Genomic DNA, 21,509 nt, shown 5'->3' with positions numbered 1-21,509 from the left:
CAAGAGCTAGTTCTCAACAAATGCTCTTAACCTAAGATCTCCCTCCAGCCCCTATACATGGGATTCGGAACAATCTTGGCTGGATGTGGCATAGCAGTGAAAGACCCTCTACGAGGACCTCTTTTCGGGAGGAGACCTCCCCAACGCCAAGGAACAGGCCGAGACCGCACGGATGCAAATCGCAAGAGGTTTATTGAGTAGACACAGGTACCTGTGGGCAGCAAGATCTCTCGGAAGATTTGCATACCTGCCAACTGGAGGGCGGGCTTTTTATAGGGAAGAGCAAAAAGCAAGTTTACAGAAGCAAAAGCGTGGTTATCGGAATGCGGTGGGGGGGGGGCATGAATGGTTTCCTCTCTCAGCTTGGATGCCTGGCAACAATCATCCTGTTCCTATCTTATAGCTAACCTGCTTTGTTGACATCCTCTCTTACTGACATCTTGCCTTGCAGTCTTCCTATCTCTATCTCATAGATCTCCTGCTCTCTCAGGCACATGGGATGTTCTTACAGGAGCAGGCTGGCTGCTGATCCAGAGAATTTTTTTTAAAAGCAAACAGGACGTTCCCCCGGGAGCATGCTAGCTACGGGTTTTGAGGAGGGGGTCTGTAGGGTCTTTCATCCCCCCCCCTTTTTTTTGAGTTAAATCTTTTACTCAAAGCAATTACAGAACCTCGGTATCTTGTTGTGGTAACATGTGATACGGATGGGTCAGTACTAGGGCCTGAATGACTGACAGCCTGTCTTTTATAAACTGGACCAGGCGGTTTAAGATGCAAGGCCCAAACAGGAGTATCCTAGCACTTGGGAGGCAGAGGCAGGTGGATCTCTGTGAGTTGTACGTTAGTCAGAGCTACACAGTGAAACCCTGTCTTTTTTGTTTTTGTTTTTCACAGGGTTTCTCTTAGCCTGTCCTGGAACTAGCTCTTGTAGACCAGGCTGGCTTCAAACTCAGAGATCCACCTGCCTCTTTCTCCCAAGTGCGCTACCACCGCCCAGAGATCCTGTCTTAAATTAAAAGCAACCACCGCTAACACCCGAACAAACAAAAAAATTAAAAGACTGATATTCCAAATTGATTTTTCCCTCCGCTGGGACAGGGTCTCACTATGTAGACCAGCGTGACCTGGAACTCACATGAGATCCGCTTGACTCTCCCTAACAACTTCTGGGATTTAAAGGTGTGTGCCACTACTCTTAGCCTGATTACAAATTTAAGTGGTTAAACATACTAGCGAAATTAATTTTCGTAATTAATTTAGTAAATATGGCAAGTGGAAAATTTAAGTTGCACACTGTGGCTAGCAATATATTTGTACTAGAGAAAACTGGTTTAGATTAAAGCACCTCATGAAAACTACTCACGGGCTTCAAAAAGCAAAAAACAAACACTTTCAAATTTCTATTCTTTGTTCATTCCCTTGTGTTTCATTCTTCCTTGCTGACTAATGTTCCTAAAACCCTTTTGTTTCGGAAGCTTGCTTTATTGGTCTCATGAGAGCAGAGCCAGCCCGTGTTCAGAGAGTCGCTAAGGACGTGACAGCCTAGCAAGCAACAAGGGCACTTCTCACTCCGCTGTGAGTCCCCTCTGCATCCCAAGGCTAAACACCTAGGGCTGCTTTTTTCCCCCCATTCTTTCATCCTTGTTTGTGTGTGTGTGTGATTTACTTCCTATTTTGGTCTCGAAAATTGATGGGGCGGGGCACCTGGGATAAACTTTCCAGAGAAGCCAAGTTTGGCGGAGGAGGATAGAAAAAGAACGAATGAAAAATTCTTGAAGGTTACGAGACGATGGGGAGCTCAACCTCGGGCCTATCGACTCCATCGCTAACAGTTCGACAAGAAAGGAAAATGTCAGGGAGACGGAACCTGAGGTAAAAGGAATACAGTTCTCAGTTTAATGAGGAGTTCGCAGAACGCGAGCACAGGCACATGCCTGAGTTTATCTCGGTGTACGGTTGGCCATAATAACTGTCCCGGGGGGGAACAGACCACCGGTGGGCCGGCGGGTGTTCTTCGACTCCGTCAGAGCAGCTTCGTCGTCGCCCGCGTCCTAGCTCCAACTCTTTCCCAGCTAACCCTGAACCGCCCCGCCGCCGCCATCTTATACATCACTATCGCGAGACATTCTCAGCCGTCAATCCCTGGACTCATTTTCCTGCGAGTTTCTTTTTCACAGTTCTCGCCGTCGCTGAGGGAAGTATCGCGAGAGCCGGTTGCCTTGGCTCCCTGTAGCTATAGCAGCCGCGGCGGTTAAGGATGCGACCGCGGGAGCGGTGAGTGCGACACTCTCAGGGGGGCGGGGCCGACGGAAACGGGGTGCAGGGGTAGCGCTGGGGGAGGGGGTGCGGAAGGTCGGGCCTCGGGGGACCTGCATCCCGGGGTGACGTGTTGGGAGGGACAACCGTTCTGTGGGCACCGGGACCCGGCGCCTTTCTGAGCTGGGGCAGGCGTGGAGGGTTGGTGCCGCTCCGGGGGCGGGGTGGGGTTGGGCGGGGAGACCCGGGTAGAATTGGGTTCCAGAGGCTGGGAAGGAGCGGAGAGGGGTGTGTGTGTGTGTGTGTTGGGAATCGAGAGGCTAAGGAGACTCAGAACCGGATAAAAGGGACCCCGCACCACCTAAGGCTGGTCTGGGCCAGCACCTGCGTCCTAAATGGCGTGGCGGGAAAGGTGGCGTCCCGGACCCTCCCAGCTTCCTGTTCCCCTTGCCAAAGAAATAGCCAATAAACCGACACTCTGGACTTGTGAAAGGAGTAGTCTGGGTAAACTAGTATTAGTTGGAGGGGTTCTTTTCGACGTAGAGACTTTGAGTAGGATAGTGAGTGACTGCTTCTCTGGAATAAAGCGTGGGGTGGGGGCGGGAGAGAGACATTCTTGAGAGAAAAAAAAAAATCCTGAGGTGTGCTTCCTCTGGAGCGTTTGTGAATTGAAAAAAGGGGGTGTGTGTTCACGTTTCTTTTTAGATTCATTCAAATGTAGAATTCCTTTACGATGTGCTTGTGAAATTATATATGCAGTGTAAAATCAGTAGAGACGATATGGCAAAAGAATGTACAGTAGGACACTTAAACTTTTCACAAATTGAATTTAAAACTAAGAAAGTGTTTCTGTTGCAGCAGGAGGCTGAACTCTCAATTTAGGGATAGTTTTAGTGACTTGCATGTGAAATCCAGTGTTTCCCATTCAGATTACCGTCTATTTGAAGAAATGGATGAGGTTTTATTTTAGGAGACAGAATGAAGTTTGGATACCTGGAAATAAAGCAGCTTTCAGGAGTTAAAATTACTGAGAAAAAAAAAATTACCCTCTGAATCTCAAGAGCTGTTTTCTGGAGTCGAGTTTGAACTTTTTGACTGGTTAATTCATTTCTAGTGAAAATTATGGCTTCATGTCAGGGGTAAAGATAATTTATCCACTTTGCAGAAACAGAATTATTAGACGCTTCCTAATAATTTTACAAAGGATAACTTCTTTTGGTTATGTAACTGGGTTTTTCCATATTCACAAATTCATTAATTAAAGTTGGTTTTTAAATCCTTGAGCTAGCTTAGATAGAGTCATGGAACCCACTTGTTTGATGTGTAATAGAGGAAAACTTAATTTGGTGTTCATAACTGAATTTTAAGAAACAAATGCTTTTCTGGGACAAAGTAAAGCTTTGTGCGGCAGTTGAGTCAACTTTTTTTCTCTATGAGTCGAATAACAAGCTTTCCAGAGCCCTGTCATTTGTAGAAGACTGTCTAAAAGGCGAGGGGAAGATTGCTTCATATATCCATTCGACAAACATTTATTGAGCCATATTTTGTGTGAAAGACTTTAAGATGTAAATGTAAAACTTGGTCTCTGCCTTTAATTGCTTTGAACCTATGTGGGGAGACAATAATGAGACATAATTGCAATGTATTTAATTAATTGCATTAACCACAATATCCTAACTGAGTATGAAGCAAAATTCCTTGTGTTTACATAGTTGACCAGACTAAAAGATTTTAAAATTTTCATTAAGCAAATTCTAAACTTTGCTGCATAAATAAAACATTTTCACGGGAAGAAAACGTTAGAATGGAAATTGGAAGAGTTTTTTCTGGTCAGATGTCCCTATCCTCCGTTCCCCGCCCCCATGGGATTTGTAGCCTGGATCTTCCTGCATCAACTTCCTGAGTTACTAAGGTTACAGATGTGTGCAGGCACCAGTTTTTGTAATGTGATGTCCTTTGAATGTTTTCTTTTCTGAAAAGAATAGTTTATTGACTATTCTGCCGGGAAACAGAGGCCAGGCAGTAATTGTTGTATACAATCTCTGTAGCTTGCTCTTTTTTAAAATAAGTTTTTTAAAGATTTGTTTATTTTGTACAAAGGGTTCTGCCCAAAAGAGGGCACCAGATCTCATAGATGGTTGTGAGCCAGTGCTCTTAACCTCTGAGCCATCTGAGCCATCTCTTCAGCCCCCTCCCCTTCCTCAACCTGCTCTTTTAAAGTAAATATCACAATCCTTTTTTCTTTCTGAGACAGGATCTCTCAAGATACAAATACCACATTTTTTGTTTGTTTTTCTTTCAGTCAGCATTTCATGTAGCCCAGGCAGTCCTGGCATTTGGCCTTATCCCTCCCTGATCTTCCTGTCATCCTTGCACTGGGATAGCAGGCATGCATTAGCACAGCGGGCAACTCACAACATCCTTAAGTCACTAATAAAATAGACAACATTCATTGAGTTTTTTTTTTTTTTCCTCAGACAGGCTGTCTTGGAATTCACTCTGTAGACCAGTCTGGCCTCAAACTCACAGAGATTCGCCTGCATTTGCCTCCTGAGTGCTGGGATTAAAGGTCTGGGCCACCACCACCCAGTCTGTTGAGTTGTTATTAATGTCCCAGTCATGATATCCCATTTTATCTGCAACACCTTAGTTTTTCTTTTCTTTCTTTTTTTTTTTTTTGCCTCATGCAAGCAATTACCTAGGGCCTTGCACAAGCACTCTACCTGCATAGTCTTGAATACCTGAGTTTTAAAAATAAAAATGAGTCTAAAGAGATAGCCCAGTGGTCAAGAGCACTTGTAGAGGACCTAAGTTTGGTTCTCAGCACCTACATCTTGTGACTTATAACCACCTGGGCATCTGACCCCCTGTTTTGGCTTCTGCAGTCACTCTCACACATGGCATACACTTACTTCATACATAAAATAAAAATAAATTCAAAAATAAGCATAAGAAGTTAAAAAAATAACTCCAGAAACAAAAGGAAGCTGGGATTCGTGGTACATCATTGTTACCCTATAATTTGGTGTACAGGGACAGAATCATGGCAAGCTTGAGGCTAGCCTCGGCTACATAGTGCATTTCAGGCCAGCAACCACATGGTGGCTCACAACCATCTGTAATAAGGTCTGGTGCTCTCAGGCATACACACAGATAGAATACTGTATACATAATAAATAAATTTAAAAAGAAATAAATGAAGTCATTAAAGATCATACAGCTGGTAATTGACAGATTAGGAATTAGTTGGAACTGATGTGACATTTTTCTTCTTTTCTTTTTTCTTTTTAGAGACACTAGTCTTTTTCTGTATATCAGCCCTGGCTGTTCTGGAACTAGCTCTTGTAGTCCAAGCTGTCCTTGAACTCAAAGAGATCTGCCTACCTCTGCTGGGATTAAAGGCATGCGCCACCACTGCCCAGCTAGATTTATTTCTTTTTATTTTATGTGCGTTGGTGTTTTGCCCACATGTATGTCTGTGTGAGGGTGCCAGATTCCCTGGAACTGGAGTTACAGACAGCTGTGAGCTGACATGTGGGTGCTGGGAATGAACCAGGTCCTCTGGACGAACAGTCAGTGCTCTTAACCATTGAGCAATCTCTCCATCCCCATGATTCTTCTTATATTTTTTTAATATAATGGCATAATGGCACATGCCTGTAGTCCTGGTTACTTCAGGAGTTGTGACAGGAGGATCACGTAAGCCTTGCAGTTCCAAACCAGCCTATGCACACGCTAAGAAATCGGTTTCAAAGGAAAGAAGAAAAACTGGTCAGGTGGGCATAGTGAGTGAGGGCGCTTGCTGCTTAGCATGATGGTCTGAGTTTGGCCCTTGGGATCTACACTGTGTTGGGAGATGGCACAGAGTTATTCTCTAAGCTTCACATATATATGTGGCAGAGATGTAGTCTCACCCTCCCCCATGCTTGTGCATGTAAACACACAAGAAAATAGATTGATTGTCAAACTCTAGATTCTCTCTATTTTCTTGTGTGTTTGGCAATTATGCTTGCTTCGTACGAGAAAAGCCCAAGGTTCAAGTCCCAGTTCTGTTAACGACACGAAGAATCAACTGAATGTGGTGGCCTTTAATCCCAGCACTGTGAGGTAGAGGCAGGTGGATCTAAGTGAGTTGAGGCCAACCTGATCTACTAGAGAGTTTCTGGACAACCAAGGCTACACAGAGAGACCTTGCCTGGGGTGGGAGATAGCAGTCTTGATATTGAGGTAGGGAGAGAGGTTGAAGTTGGAATCATCCATGAGATCAAAATTTAGTGGGGTGGCTGGGAGAGTATACTTTTATGGAAGGGGTATCTTTTCATAGGGTTTTCTCCCTCATTGTGAGAGCCAAAGTTTTAATTACTATACTTGATCCGTGAAACAAAAATGTCTCTGATCTGTAAGCCCCTTGCCCAAGGGCAGATAGTTCCTGAAATGCTGGAGGCCATTGGTTATGGGAGATAACAAGTCACATGTTTCCACTCCCCTAAACAAGTCTGACTATCTGCACTGGATGTGTTGATCACGTGTGGGCAGGAGTTTCATAGGCAAGAAGGATGTATGCTTGCTCCTGATTGGCCCTGATGGAAAATACTTAAGCCACTTGCCAAACTTGATTCAGGGCTGTGCTGGATGGTTTTGTGTGTCTACTTGACACAGCTAGAGTCATCAGAAGAAGGAGCTTCAGTTGAGGAAATGCCTCTATGATATCTACCTGTAAGGTATTTTCTCAATTAGTGATTAGTGTGGGAGGGCCCAGCCCATGGTGGACTGCTGGTCTGGGCTCTATAAGACCTATAAAAAGGTGGGTTGAGCAAGCCATGGGAAGCAAGCCAGTAAGTAGCTACCCTTCATGACCTCTGCATCAGCTCCTGTCTCTGGGATCCTGTCCTGTTTGAGCTCCTGTCCTGACTTCCTTCAGTGATGGACAGCAATGCCGAAGTATAAGCCTAATAAACCCTCTCCTCCCCAACTTGCTCTTTGGTCACGGTGCTTTGTCGTATTAATAAAAACCCTGAGACAGGGCCATTTTCCTGGGGAACCAGAGATGGACGTGGCTGGAACCCTTCCCCTTGGCCAGTATTTAATTAAAGCTTGCTTCAAATTTGGCCTTAAATGGTAAGGTGGTCTTATTCTTGATTGGTGGGATTAACAATATATTTATTTACACTCATGTGAAAAACAAATTTGAATATTACCATGTTGTTAAATGTAAGGGTTTGTATTGTTATGCAAAGAATTGAATAAATATAATCACAGCTGCTTCGAGTTCTAGGATGGCCAAAGCTACACAGAGAAACCCTGTCTTGAAAAACAAGCAAGCAGCAAACAAACAAATTATAATTTTCATGCTTTGTATAGTTGTATAGGGAACTATACTTGGGAAAATAGTTGTAACAAGAAATAATTGCAAGCTTCTAGGAAATGTTTTAGGAGTGGAAATGGTTTTATATATACATATATAATGATTAAATATAATATTTATTTATGTTTACATATGAGGGAATGATACTTTTGCTTGTTTGTTTGTGTCCCTTTTCCCCCACCCCCAAACAATGTAGCCACGTCTGTTTCTGAAACTCATTCTGTAGACTAGGCTGGCATAGAACTCACAGAGATCTGCCTTCCTCTGCCTCCCAAGTGCTGGAATTAAAGGCGTGTGCCATGTCCCCAACCCATATTCATTCGTTCATTCATTCATTCATTCATTCATTTGTTATGTATACAATATTCTGTCTGTGTGTATGCCTGCAGGCCAGAAGAGGGCACCAGACCCCATTACAGATGGTTGTGAGCCGCCATGTGGTTGCTGGGAATTGAACTCAGGACCTTTGGAAGAGCAGGCGATGCTCTTATCCTCTGAGCCATCTCTCCAGCCCCCCCAACCCATTTTTTTTTTTAAATTATAACTCACTGAGTCTGACTGGTGCTATCCATATATTCATGGGTGTTGGCCCATCCACTGGAGTGTAGTTGACCTAGCAGGAGCCACACCCTTAAAAAAAACTGACTTTCTTCCCGAGAAGGCATCAACAGTCAATAGTGTCTAAATTAGGAGTGGGGCCTGGTGAGTCCCTAGCTCTTCCAAGCTAGAATGTCAACTGGCTCGGTCTCTGCTGGTCTTGAGTGGGCAATGAGTTTACGAGTGCAACGGCCTAGTTATGTCCAGAAGACAGTTTCTTTCTGACCCTCCCCAGCCTCTGGCTTCTGCCCTCTTTCTGTCCCTTTTCCTCAGTGAGCTTGAGCCCCGAGGGTGGGAGTAATATGAATGTCCATTTGTGACTGAGCACTTCATAGACGCTTATTCTCTGCATAATAATTTTTATGGAAAAAGTTATAGATGTTCTCAGCTAAGTTGAAACCAGTGTTGTCAGGAGATCATGGATAAAAGACAAAGTACAAACTTATTACTGACTTCTCTTATTATATGTCCTACATAGGATAAATGCATTCAGATTATTTAGCTGAGTGCCTCTGTATTTGGTTTACATTTCTCTTTGTGTGTAAGTCTGTGTGTCTGCATCACTGGACCATTTTTTTCTCTATTTTTTTTCCATTTTAAGTGTATCAAGAAATACAGATTTGGCTAGGCATGGTTGTGCATACTTTTAATCCCAACATTTGGGAGGCAGAGGCAGGTGGACCTCTGAGTTTGATTCTAGTCTGGTCTGCAAAGTGAGTTTCAGGACACCAGGGTTACACAGAGAAACCCTGTCTCAAAAAACCCAACCAACCAACCAACCAACCAAAAACTTAAAAACCAAACCAAACCATATATATATGGTTAGTGAGTGGTGTGTTTTCTTTCATTAAGTTGACTTTTTGAAACAGTACCCCTGTATTGGTTTTAGCTGGAATAGCATATGGACAAAATAAGCTCCCCCCCCATAACACTTTTTATTTAAATCTAAGTGGGCTGGGTGCCTATGTTTTTGTGAGTTATTTTTGAGATGTTGAGACATCTTTCTAAGAAAAGTTTTGAGTAAAAGTTGATACAAAAATCCTTTAAGACTGACAGTAGAAGAACTTCTCTAGAAAGGATGGGAATGTTTGGCAGTGTGATTCAGTGGGTCTACAAGTGCTCTTAACCTCTCCTGCACCTCTAGACATCCTGAGGGGCATTTCTTCTCATTAACACAGCCTTCTTTTGTTGTTTTGGAAGTCAAATTTGTTTCTGCTCCACCAGGGAGTGTAAAAGTATTAATTTTGCACCATTCCTATGAACAAAATGATTGAAAACAGGCTCACCCTGCATGGTAGAGAAAAGATGATTTCATCTTAAAGTTCAGTTTCTTCAAACAGAAGTTGCACATTTTTCTTCATTCCCGTTTAACTCTTTTTTGTTTTGTTTTGTTTTGAGATGGTCTCTCTACTTAGCCCTGGTGTCTTGGAACTCATTATATAGACCAGGCTGGCCTTGAACTCATAGAGATCCACCTGCCTCTGACTCCCAAGTACTGGGACTTGGTGTGTACAAGTACGCCCTGAACAAAAACTATTCTTATGGGTGTGAGATGATGTATCATTTATTATGATTTTTTATTTCCCTAATGGTAAGTAATCCTGAGATGTTCATAAGTCATTTGTGTATTTTACTTGATATAATCACACCTTTAATCCCAGCACTCGGGAGGCAGAGGCAGGCAGATCTCTGTGAATTTGAGGCCAGCCTGGTCTACAGAGCCAGTTCCAGGACAGGCTCCAAAGCTACACAGAGAAACCCTGTCTTGGACAAAAAAAAAAAATCTTCCTTCCTCCCTTCTTTCCTATCATCATATTTTTTTAGGTTTTATTTATTTTGAGACAGGTTTTCTCTGTGTAACAGTCCTGGCTATCTTGGAACTCACTCTGTAGACCAGGCCTGCCTTTACCTCCCAAGTGCTGGGATTAAAGGCATGCATCACTATTACCCTGCTTTATTTTTGATGTTGTAGAAAACATTTATTCATTTTATTTTATATGCATTTGTGTGCCTGTATGTAAGTATGTGTGCTATATATGTGCAGGAGCCTGTGAAGGTCAGAAGCGTTGTATACTTTGGAGCTGGAGTTACAGTTGTGAGCCACCATTTGAGTCCTGGGAAGTGAAACCTGGTCCTCTGGAAGAGCAGCAGGTGCTTATAACACTGAGCTATCTCTCCAGCTGACGTCCATTGTCTTCATTACTTTTTTTTTTTTTGTAGAGTTGCAAGAGTTCTCTACATGTTATATATATTAACCTCTTTTGTTGCTACTGTTTGTTATTTTATTTTATGGAGACAGGGTCTCATTTAATAGCTTAAACTAGCCTGAAACTCAGCATATGGCCCAGGATGACCTTGAACTCATGATGATGTTTTTTCCTCAGCCTCCTGAATTCTGGAATGTGCTGCACATAGTTGTATATAACCTTTTATAAACCGATTCTTAATAATAGCTTTTATTTTATTGGTTAGTTTTTATATATTTTTTTAATTGATATTTATTGAGCTCTACATTTTTCTCTGCTGCCCTCCCTGTCTCTCCCCTCCCCCTTTAACCCTCTCCCAAAGTCCCCATGCTTCCAATTTACTCAGGAGATTTTGTGTTTTTTTTTTTTATACTTTCTACTTCCCATGTAGATTATATCTTTGTAAGTTTCTCTAACTGTCCACATTGTTGTCTAAGTTCTCTGGGATTGTGATCTGTAGACTGGTTTTCTTTGCTTTATGTTTAAAAACCACCTATGAGTGAGTACATGTGATGATTGTCTTTCTGTGTCTGGGTTACCTCACTCAAAATAGTGTTTTCTAGCTCCATCCATTTTCCTGCAAAATTCAAAGATGTTGTTATTTTTTTCTGCTGTGTAGTACTCCATTGAGTAAATATACCACATTTTCCTTATCCATTCTTTGATTGAGGGGCATTTAGGTTGTTTCCAGGTTCTGGCTATGACAAACAAAGCTGCTATGAACATAGTTGAGCACATGTCTTTGTGGCACGATTGAGCATCTTTTGGTAATACCGAAAGTGGTGTTACTGGGTCTTGAGGAAGGTTGTTTTCCTAATTTTCTGAAAAATCTCCACACTGACATCCAAAGGGGTTGTACCAGCTTGCATTCCCACCAGCAATGGAAGAGTGTTCCCTTTTCCCCACAACCTCTCCAACATAAATTGTCATCAGTGTTTTTGATCTTGGCCGTTCTTACAGGTGTAAGATGGAATCTCAGAATTGTTTTGATTTGCATTTCTCTGGTGACTAAGGATGTTGAACATTTTCTTAAGTGTCTTTCAGCCATTTTAGATTCCTCTGTTAAGAGTTCTCTGTTTAGGTCTGTACTCCATTTTTTTTATTGGATTATGTGATCTTTTGGTGTCCAATTTCTTGAGTTTTTTTGTATATTTTGGAGATCAGACCTCTGTCTGATGTGGGGTTAGTGAAGATCTTTTCCCATTCTGTGGGCTGTTTTGTGTTGTTGACCATGTCCTTTGCTTTACAGAAGCTTTTCAGTTTCAGGAGGTCCCATTTATTAATTGTTTCTCTCAGTGTCTGTGCTGCTGGGGTTCTATATAGAAAGTGGTTCCCTATACCACTGTGTTCAATTGTACTTCCCACTTTCTCTTCTATAAGGTTCAGTGTGCCTGGCTTTATGTTGAGGTATTTGATCCATTTGGACTTGAGTTTTGTGCATGGTGGAAAGTATGGGTCTATTTTCATTTTTCTATATGTTGATAATCCAGTTATGCCAGCTATTGGTTAGTTTTTTAATTTATTGATTATGCCCTTTGGTATATAGAAATTCAATTTTTTTGTCTTGCTATTTACACTGTATTTAAGACATGTAAAAAGAACAGTACAATAAGGATCCTTGTATATACCATCTAGTGTGTAAATACTAAGTTGCTCTATTGTTTACAAGTATTTTTTATATCTTAAAGATAACCCAGGTTGTTGGTGCATATTTGAAATCCCAGCACTCTGGAGGCTAAGGCGAGAAGATGGAGAGTTCAGAGTCAGCCCTTGTCAGTTCCTGTCTGACAACAATCAAAAGATAACCAGTAGTGAATGAATGTGGTGTTTCTGTAGTTACTTTTTATCTTTCTTTGTTTTTGTTTATTGAGACATGATTTCTCTGTCCCAAAATTGCTCCGTAGATCAGACTGGCCTTCAACTGACAGGCTTGCCTCTGCCTCTGTCTTCCTAGTGCTGGGATTAAAGATGTGTGTGGTCGCTACCACCACCACCGTTACTTTTAATCTGTTTTAGTCTGATAGTGTGTTGGAAGTTTATCCTGACTGAAGTAAAAGAGTCTTGTGAAGGAGTGCTAAAGTGAGAAAGGTTCTTAAGTTTTGTTTCAGGTTCAGGCTGTAGTCAGCGAGCATCACCAGAGGTCCTTATACATAGTAAGAACATAGATATGTTTGTTATTTGCTCTCCAATACTTTTGACTGAAGGTATTTCATACCATTACTATAGCGTTTTGAAATGAAATCAACTCCATGTATTTTTGGGCTAGGATTGTTCTGTTTTGCCAATAAAGAAATGGATACGACAGAGTAAATATTTTCTTAAAGATGGTGAAACTGAGGGAAAACATGGTATGGAAGTATTTAGTTTTAACTACATAAAGCATATTTAACTGCCTTGGCTATTTTAGATTTGTGGAAAGAGCAAATGGAAGACTATGTAGTGGAACCGGGAGTATGGCTCATTTTCTAGTATACATAAAGTCCACGGTTTGATACCCAGCACTAACTATACCCTTTGTACTTGGGAGATGGAAGCAGGATGATCAGAAACTGAAGGTCATTCTCTTGTACATAGTTAGGAAAGAAAATAAAGAAGAGCTGTAATTCCCCCTTGAGGAAATTTGTTTTTGTAAAATCTGTCCAAAAAGTAGTCTGATTATGGGCAAAGCTGTTGAAACAGATAGGATTGTGTGATGGACCTGACTTCCCTTCTGTTGTGGCTGAACATGATCTTCTTCTCTTGTGAGCCCTATGCGAGCTGCAACAGAGGCAGTCACTGCTACTATTGGTCCCTGGATTCAGTACTGTGTCAAGTGGCCAGAGCAGGAAATGATCCCATGGTACCAGGCCTGTGTAAGGAAGGACTTGTTGCTATACAGGTTGTGACTGTCACTTTAAACATACAGAAACTTGCTTACTGAAGGAGGAGCTGCTTCTTAAGGATCAGGTGTGAATCTGAAGGATGACCTCATCCTTCTTACCAGACCTGCCCTAGACGCTGAGTAGATGCTTTTCTTATTACACGTCCTACAGCTGGGAGAAACAGCATATGATTGAGACTTAAAGCGCTTCGTGAGTAGGGGGCAAAAAGCACTTGGGGGACTCTTCTAAAATGTGTGGGTGTGAATGTCAAGCTGAAAGTGACAGACATTTAGACTTTTCTTTAAGTTAAGGATTGTAAAAAGGTGTATGAGAGAGATTGATAAAAGCTTTGAGTGCTCTAACTTTTTTCTAGTGGCCTTGTTTACTTTACCTTTTTTATTTTCTTCTTCTTCTTTTTTTTTTTTTTGAGACAGGGTCTCACTATGTAGCCTTGGATAGCCCAGAACTTGATGATATGTAGACTAGGCTATTCTCAAACTCAGAGATCTACCTTCCTCTGTGCTAGGATTAAAGACGTGCACCACCATGCTGAGCTTTAGTGACTTTTAAAAAAATATTATTTGTGTGTGTGTGTGTGTGCAGTTCATGTCATCGTGTGTTAGGGAGATCAGAGAACAACTTTGTAGAGCCAGTTCTCTCTTGTATGTGTCTGGAATCTAGCTCAGGCCATCCAGCTTGTGTTGTAAGCCTTTTACCTGGCACCGAGCAATCCCACTTGCTTCTTTTGGAAGTAACTTTTTTCTTGGTGTTAGAAATGAGCCAATCACATATATGCACACACACATACACAATTTAAGATTTCAAAAATATTAGTAAAAATGTGTAAGTATTATAAAGTTGCAAGGGAGTTGTAAAAATTGAATATTACAGGGAGAAATTATAGTTTATTTTTAATTAATTATTGTGTGTGTCTGTTCTATATGTGTGTGGGAGTGCTATATGCCATGTGCATGTGTATGGTAGAAGGCAATTTGTGGAGTTAATGTTCTTCATCTATATGTGGGCTCTAGAGATTGAATTAGGCCATTAAGTTGTTTAGCAAGTGTTTTCACCAGTTGAACCATCTCACTGGCCCAAGTCTTTTGTTTACGTTCAGAATTTCAGGTAGGCCAGATAGCATAAATTTGTAATCCCAGTTACTCTGGAGGCTGAGGCAGGAGAACTGAAAGTTCAAGACCTGATTGGTCTACATAGTTACCTTCAAGACTGGCCTTGTGGTGTAGTAACACCTCATATCAAAATTAAAGTCAAGGACTGGAGAGTTGGTTCAGTGCTTAAGAGAACTTAACTGCTCTTGCAAAAAGCCCAAGCAGCACTCTGTCTGGCTGCTCCTAACCACCTATAACTCCAACTCCAGGGGAATCTGACCGTTGGCCCTGAGAGCACCAGCACTCACTCATGTGCACATTCCTGTGTGCACACACATGCTTACATGCATGATGCAAAATAATGAAAATAAATAAATGAATAAATAAAAGGTAAAAAATGCAATCTCAGTGGTAAAGTGCTTGTTTAGTATATGTGAGGTCTTAAATTCAATCCCCAGAACTGCTACCCCCCAAAAAATGAGATCTCAAATGCACAAGAACAGGGTGAAGAAGAGTTGACTGGGCAACAGTTCATGTGAAAAATGCCTGGGAAGTTGGAAGTTTGGTGAGTCATGAATACATTGACCTAGTCATGGTTGGTCAGAAGCTGCTCATGCACTGTGGCTACTAAAAACACCTTCAGTTGTATTTCCAGCAATTTATTCAGCTGACACAAGTATTAGTTCCTATGTATTTTTGTGCTAGGTTAGAAACATTTGAGTGCTGGCATAAAAGAATACTGACAAAGTTAAGAGCTTTCCAAGGGAGGCAGACAGATTCATAGACAGTTTGAAAACCATTTATATAGGGAACTTAGGATTTGTGATAGAGGTGGTGGCGAAAAATTTAAAACTACAAAAAGAGTATAACAACATCTCTACACCCACAATTACCCATTAATCCCCTGAGTGTTTGCTGGAATTGGCACCAGAGTTCTGTACATCCTAGACAAGCTCTCATAACTGAGTCCCACCCCTCTTCTATAGTTTCTTTCCTTTTTTTTTAAACATTTGTTTATTTATTTATTTATTATGTATACAGTGTTCTGTCTGTGTGTATGTCTTCAGGCCAGAAGAGGGCACCAGACCTCATTCCAGATGGTTGTGAGCCACCATGTGGTTGCTGGGAATTGAACTCAGGACCTTTGGAAGAGCAGGCAATGCTCTTAACCACTGAGCCATCTCTCCAGCCCTCTTCTATAGTTTCTTAACTTTGTCTTTCAAATCTTTTAATACTTGATAGATAGGATTTTGAATTTCTTGTTCTATAGACATAGAGTATGACTTCTCAAGAAACACATTTAAGCATTTTGAAGTTTTTTTTTTTTTTTTCCCTCAAGACAGGGTTTCTCTGTAGCTTTGGAGCCTGTCCTGAAACTAGCTCTGCCTCAAACTCACAAAGATCCGCCTGCCTCTGCCTCCTGAGTGCTGGGATTAAAGGCGTGTACCACCACTGCCCGACCGCATTTTGAAGTTTTTAAAAGCTGGGCATGGTCATATAGGCCTTTAATATCAGCACTTGGGCAGTAGAGGCTAGGAGATCTCTGTGAGTTTGAGGCCAGTATGACCAACGTATTTAATGGACACATTATAATTGTACATATTTCAGTACACATATAGGGTAATTGGGCTGTCTGTCATCTCAAATACATATCTTTGTTTTGTGTCTTTTTCTTCTGAGTGCTGGGGTTAAAGGTGAACCCTACCATGTGTGGCACTGTTTTGTTTTGTGGATAAGGTCTCATTATGTAATCCATGTTGGCTTCAAATTTAGAATCTCCCTGTGTCTGCCTCTCAACTATTGTAGGTATAAGATAACATCATTGCATCAGCTATATTATTTATTTATTTATTTTTTATTTATTTACATTTTTCAAGACAGGGTTTCTTGTAGCTTTGGAGCCTGTCTTGGAATGTGCTCTGTAGACCAGTCGTAGACCTGTAAGTTGTCTTCTGACTTCCATGTGTACATATAGGCACAGCATAAATATAATAAAAATTTGAAAATTAAATCAGTGTTTGTATTTTCAGAGCAAGGTTTTTCAGGGTATTGTAAAGAACTAGAATATCTTTTATACACAATTTTTAAAGATTGCATTTATTTGATCTGTAAGCATTATAGTGTTTAACCTCAAGTAATCCCAGATGCATTTTTTTTTCTGATTTAAAGAATGTAGAAGCCAGTGAGATGACTCAAGAGGAAAAGGTGCTTGATGTCAAACCTCACAACCTGAATTCCATTCCTGGTATCTACATAGCAGAAGGAGAGATTGACTCCTTCAGGTTATGTTTTGACCTCTGTTCACCTTCATATACGAGTGTGTATATACACACATGCAGGCATGAGCGCACACACACACATACACACGCATGCACATGTACACTCGTAATTTAAGAAGAAGAATGCATACATTTTAATTTCTTCTCTTCCCCTCCCCCACTTCTCTCTTTTCCCCTCCCTTATACGTCCCTCCTTTCTTGGTCTAGACCTTGCTAAGTAGTCTCCCTGCCTCATCCTCAGCCTCAGCCTCCAAAATGATAGGATCATGCTACGTCCAGCTCTAAGGTTCTTCACCTCCCTATTTTCTGCCAGCCTGGGTATGGTTTATCAGATGTTTTCATTTGACTCCTAAGTGAGTACTCACTAGAAATATGCCTAATAAATAAGAGCGGGAAGATGTACAAACATGAAGTAGAATGTTTGTAATTGTCTCGCAAGCATCGCTCAGCCCACCTTGTTCATCTCTTCTGGCTTCCACCTCAACCCAAGACTAGTATGATTATTTTGCTGCTATACATGTTCAGCTTTTTTTTTTTTATCAGAGAGGGTTATTTTCCTCCAGCTGCCATGGACTATGTGTAGTAAATGCTATTGATACTGACGTCTTGGCTAGGAAAATTGTCATTGTATTCTCATCTGATTTATATGACAATAGCAAAAAAAATAAGAAGGCACAGTTTGATTTTCCTACAGATTCTTTTAAAACAATTATTCAAAATTGGCACATACAAACAATTTGTTTGCCAAGTATTTGAAACCATCTAGTCTTACCAGGTGGCAGCTGCTATTGTTTATGGAGACCTAACTTAGTTCACAGATGTGAAACAAAGAGTGTCTTGTTTTGCAAAAAGGGAAACTGTTAAAAAAATGCAGCTTTATTGAGATATAATTCACATGCTATATAATTCAAGCATTTAAAATATACAGTTTAGGGATTTTAATATATTCAGAGTAGCTACTATTACAATCATGTTTAGAACATTTTCATCACTGTACGTATCAGCAGTCATTTTGTATACTGCACATTCTCTCACTGCTGTGACAACCAGGAACCTTTCTGTCTATACATCTGTCTGCTCTGGACATTTCTATCTATGGCTTCTTTAGTAGTGTTTTTAAGGTTCATTTTTTAGCTTTTCTATAGAGGCTGAATAATATTTACTTTATGAATATATTGTTCTTTTGTTTGATAGTTTTTATCTATCTAGCTAGCTAGCTATTTTCTGAGACAGGGTTTCTCTGTGTAACAGTAACAGTCTTGGCTGTCCTGGCACTCACTCTGTAGACAAGGCTGGCCTTGAACTCACAGAGATCCACCTGTCTGCCTCTTGAGTGTTGGAATTAAAGGTGTGTGCTACCACCGCATAGACCAGAAGCAGGCATCAGATTCCCTGGAAACGGAATTTCAAATGGTTGTGAGTTGCCACATGGGTGCAGGGAACTGAACCCAGGTCCTCAGGAAGAACAGTTAGTGTTTTTAAACACTGAGCCGTCTTTCCTACCTGTGATGTTTAATCTTCATTATCAACTTGTCTGTACCCAGAAGTGTGTCTAAGAAATGTTTCAGAAAGGCTTAAAAGGCATTACCACTCTGAATGTGGATAGCACCATGGTTTGGGGGCCTGAATTGAGATGAGAGAGGAAGCCAAGGGCCAGGATTACCCTTTCTCAGCTTCCTGACCACCATGCAGCGTGACCTTTCCTGCTGGGAGCCGAAAGAAACGTTTTTCCTCAAGTTGCGCTGTTAGGTATTTTGTCGTAGAGAAAAGAACAAGTATATTGTTTGTACATCTTCCTTTGTATTTAGCACTAATCAGTAGTCGTCTGTGTTTTGCCTTGATGTGGCACTTCTATGCCTTGGCACTAGGTATTAGAAGGCCTGGTTGGAATGTTAAGTGAGTAAGAGAAGTAATGATACCTTTTTTTCTTTTAAACTTGGCACTTGCTTTGCTGCCGAAGGACTGTTTTAGTTTGAGCACATTGTTAAAATGTAAGAGCTTAGTTAGTTTTGGGCAGTGTCCATGCTATTTAATTTTACCAATCAACTTTAATTAAATCTTGTTTTAGTGAACTCATGTATTTTCTCTCAAGGTATAGAAATATAGCCAACTTTCTTATTTGGCAAGAATTCTGCTGATGATTTTTTTCATCAGTATGCTTGTAAAACAACCATTTAAATAAAGCTGTTTTATAAGCAGAGTAATACCCAGAAGCGTGTGTGTTGGTCTTCTGGGCCTTTGTGTCCTGCCTGCAAATGCAAGTTCTGTTTGACTGATCACATGTTTCAGGGTGGAACCCAACTGTAGTTCCCTAAGAGAGGTGTGGAGATCTTGCCATCTTTGGGGTGGAAGAACCTTTAGATTTCAAGCCTTATTTTTTTATTTTTTATTTTTTTGGTTTTTCGAGACAGGGTTTCTCTGTAGCTTTGGAGCCTGTCCTGGAACTAGCTGTTGTAGACCAGGCTAGCATCGAACTCACAGAGATCCGCCTAAGGCGTGCGCCACCATCGCCCGGCTAGGATTTCTTAATTAGGGGTTCAGACAACGTTGTTTTGGTGGTTCTCTAGAGCATTGTGAAGGTGTCTTCTCACGGTTGCTGGTCGCTATACAAAAGGCTCTTTCAGGGAGGGCCCTTGAGAAATAGCTGCTACCCTGCAAACCTTATTTTGTATGCCCTTTGCCATCAGGAATGCCTTTGGGGGAAGCAGCCTCATGGAACTGTTCTAAGTCTCCAGTGAAGCTTGTCATAGGTCTTTCCAGTTAGTTTTTATTTGTTCTTCAGTTATTTTGTATCATTTAGCTTCATAATGAATTGTTAGTGTGCAGATCCTGGTAACTGGCAAAAAAAGAAAAAAATTGTTTTATCCCTGATTCCCGGTTCTGTGCCTTTGTAGTTTAGATGAACACAGTTTCCCGTTGTTGCTAGTTGCACTTGTCTCCTCCCCTTGTACCCTTGTCTCTGTTCCGTTCCTGTATCACTTGCCCCACAAATGCCCTTGTGACTGCTGGAAGTTTTTTTGCTGAGCTCGAATGGCCTGCCTGGTAAGCATTGTAGTTGTGTTAAAAATATGTAGAGGGAGGGTACAAGGACTAGATAGTGTATATGAAGTTGTTTATTTTTATTTTTCACCCCCCCCCCCCACAGTGACAGTTTACTTTGAAATTGAGATTTGGACTCAATTTTTAGGAGGCTTCTTAAGTTGTCTCTTTTCTTCTCTTCCTCCAGTTATTAAATTTTGGAAATTTTATTTTCCTTCTCTAACATATGTATAAATATATATTTGAACTTATTAGAATTAAAGGGAAGAGATACAAGTTTAAAGGAAAGAGTTGTACAGTTAGTGTTTTTAAATTTCCTTCATATAAGTTATTTGTGAGAAGGTTATGGTTCTTTATATTTATTTTTCAAACTCAGCATATGGATTAAAGAAGTAACAAAGGTCCTGTTTTGTTGCTAATCTGTATCGTTGTTTCCAGAAGCAGAGTGATTTCTTTTTTTCCTATTCCCAGAATGTTGTTGGAAAAATTCATTTGGATTTTGAGGTTGTTGCCATTCTGGTTTTCTAAGCATTTCAGAGTGGCAGCTGATTTGCTTCTGAAAAGCATCTTAGGTTAGATTTGGTCATTAGACCTTCTTCCTTTCAGGTATGAAGTAGTTGATCCTATAAAAATAAAATGTTTTAGCCGGGCATTGGTGGTGCACATCCTTAATCCCAGCACTCTGGAGGCAGAAGCATGTGGATCTCTATGAGTTCAAGGCCAGACTGGTCTACAGAGCTAGTGCCAGGACAGGCAGTGCTATTACACAGAGAAACCCTGTCTCGAAAAACAAATAAACAAAAAAAGTTTTATATTTCATACTCAGATCATGATGAGCTCATTCAAATGCCATTTGAACAATGAGCAATGTTTCATAATGTATATATTTCCTTAGATTGTGTATATTGACCTCATCTAAGAAATGGTGGTGCTTGTGTGTTGTGAGTGTGTGTGGGTGAGTGAGAGAGAGAGTGTGTGTGCATGCATTTGTGAATACCTTTGGGTTCTGTAGACGTGCTATTGGCAATAGGAGGTCAAACTTGTTGAGATTTTATTGCTGTTTAGTTGAGCCTGCTTTTCAAGTAGAGGTTGTACTTGTACAGTAATGACTTTTTGAGCTCTTAGTCTATGTTAAATTCTACATATATATTTCTAATTTCTATGACAACCCTGACAGGTAGATAGTATTTTTCCTTATCATGCATTGGTAGAACTTCTCCCTGTCTTCTTCCCCTTGCAGTATAAGGAAAATGACCCCTACTTTTTAAGAATTAAGGAATGCTATGTATCCAGTAATGTTCACTTTAGTAGTAGCTGCCGTTGTCACAGTTTTACAGCTGAAAGAGCTGGTACTGAAGTTCCTCACTCCCTTTGAGTGATGACTCAAAAGCTGGAGTTATAGCATTTGAGAATCTGAAGACTTTTAGGATAATTTCAGTGCCTCCTGTTTTTGACTGCTACCCGTGAAGAGGGTTTTGTTCTATCTTCTTTCTGATGCTTTGCTTTGGTATCCTCTATCACCTTCCTGCCCAGTCATGCGCTTGCTTTCTCACACTGTTGTTGCCTGTACCATTCTGTACCAGTGTTCTCATAACAGAAATGAGTCAAGCTGGTCCTGTCATTGGCTTCCCCTCCTAGTTTCCTCTTGTTGATAGGGTCATTGTATTTTCATTATTGTGCGAAATAACCTGGGTACTGATGTGTTAATAATGTTTGTAAAATAAGTCATAGTTGTAATCAAGTATCTAAATTATAAA

At 40.9% G+C, this 21,509-nt stretch overlaps 1 protein-coding gene across 13 annotated transcripts in view; it reads left to right on the top strand.

Annotated features, from left to right (window-relative positions):
- The first annotated feature begins 2,191 nt into the window (after positions 1–2,191).
- Positions 2,192–21,509, top strand: part of Usp54 (ubiquitin specific peptidase 54) — a 103,660-nt gene continuing 84,342 nt past the window's right edge. For 9 of the 13 annotated variants that reach the window (XM_075948939.1, XM_075948938.1, XM_075948936.1 and 6 more), the window contains exon 1: positions 19,664–19,755. The gene's annotated coding sequence lies outside the window, so the exon portion shown is untranslated. Of the gene's footprint in view, positions 2,275–19,663; positions 19,756–21,509 lie in introns of those variants that run through there. The other 4 variants (XM_075948940.1, XM_075948941.1, XM_075948944.1 and 1 more) reach the window with 1 other exon arrangement.

The sequence above is a fragment of the Microtus pennsylvanicus genome, chromosome 15 (genome assembly GCF_037038515.1).
Source record: "Microtus pennsylvanicus isolate mMicPen1 chromosome 15, mMicPen1.hap1, whole genome shotgun sequence".
NCBI lineage: Eukaryota > Metazoa > Chordata > Mammalia > Rodentia > Cricetidae > Microtus > Microtus pennsylvanicus.
This window is presented reverse-complemented; position numbering and strand designations above follow the sequence as displayed.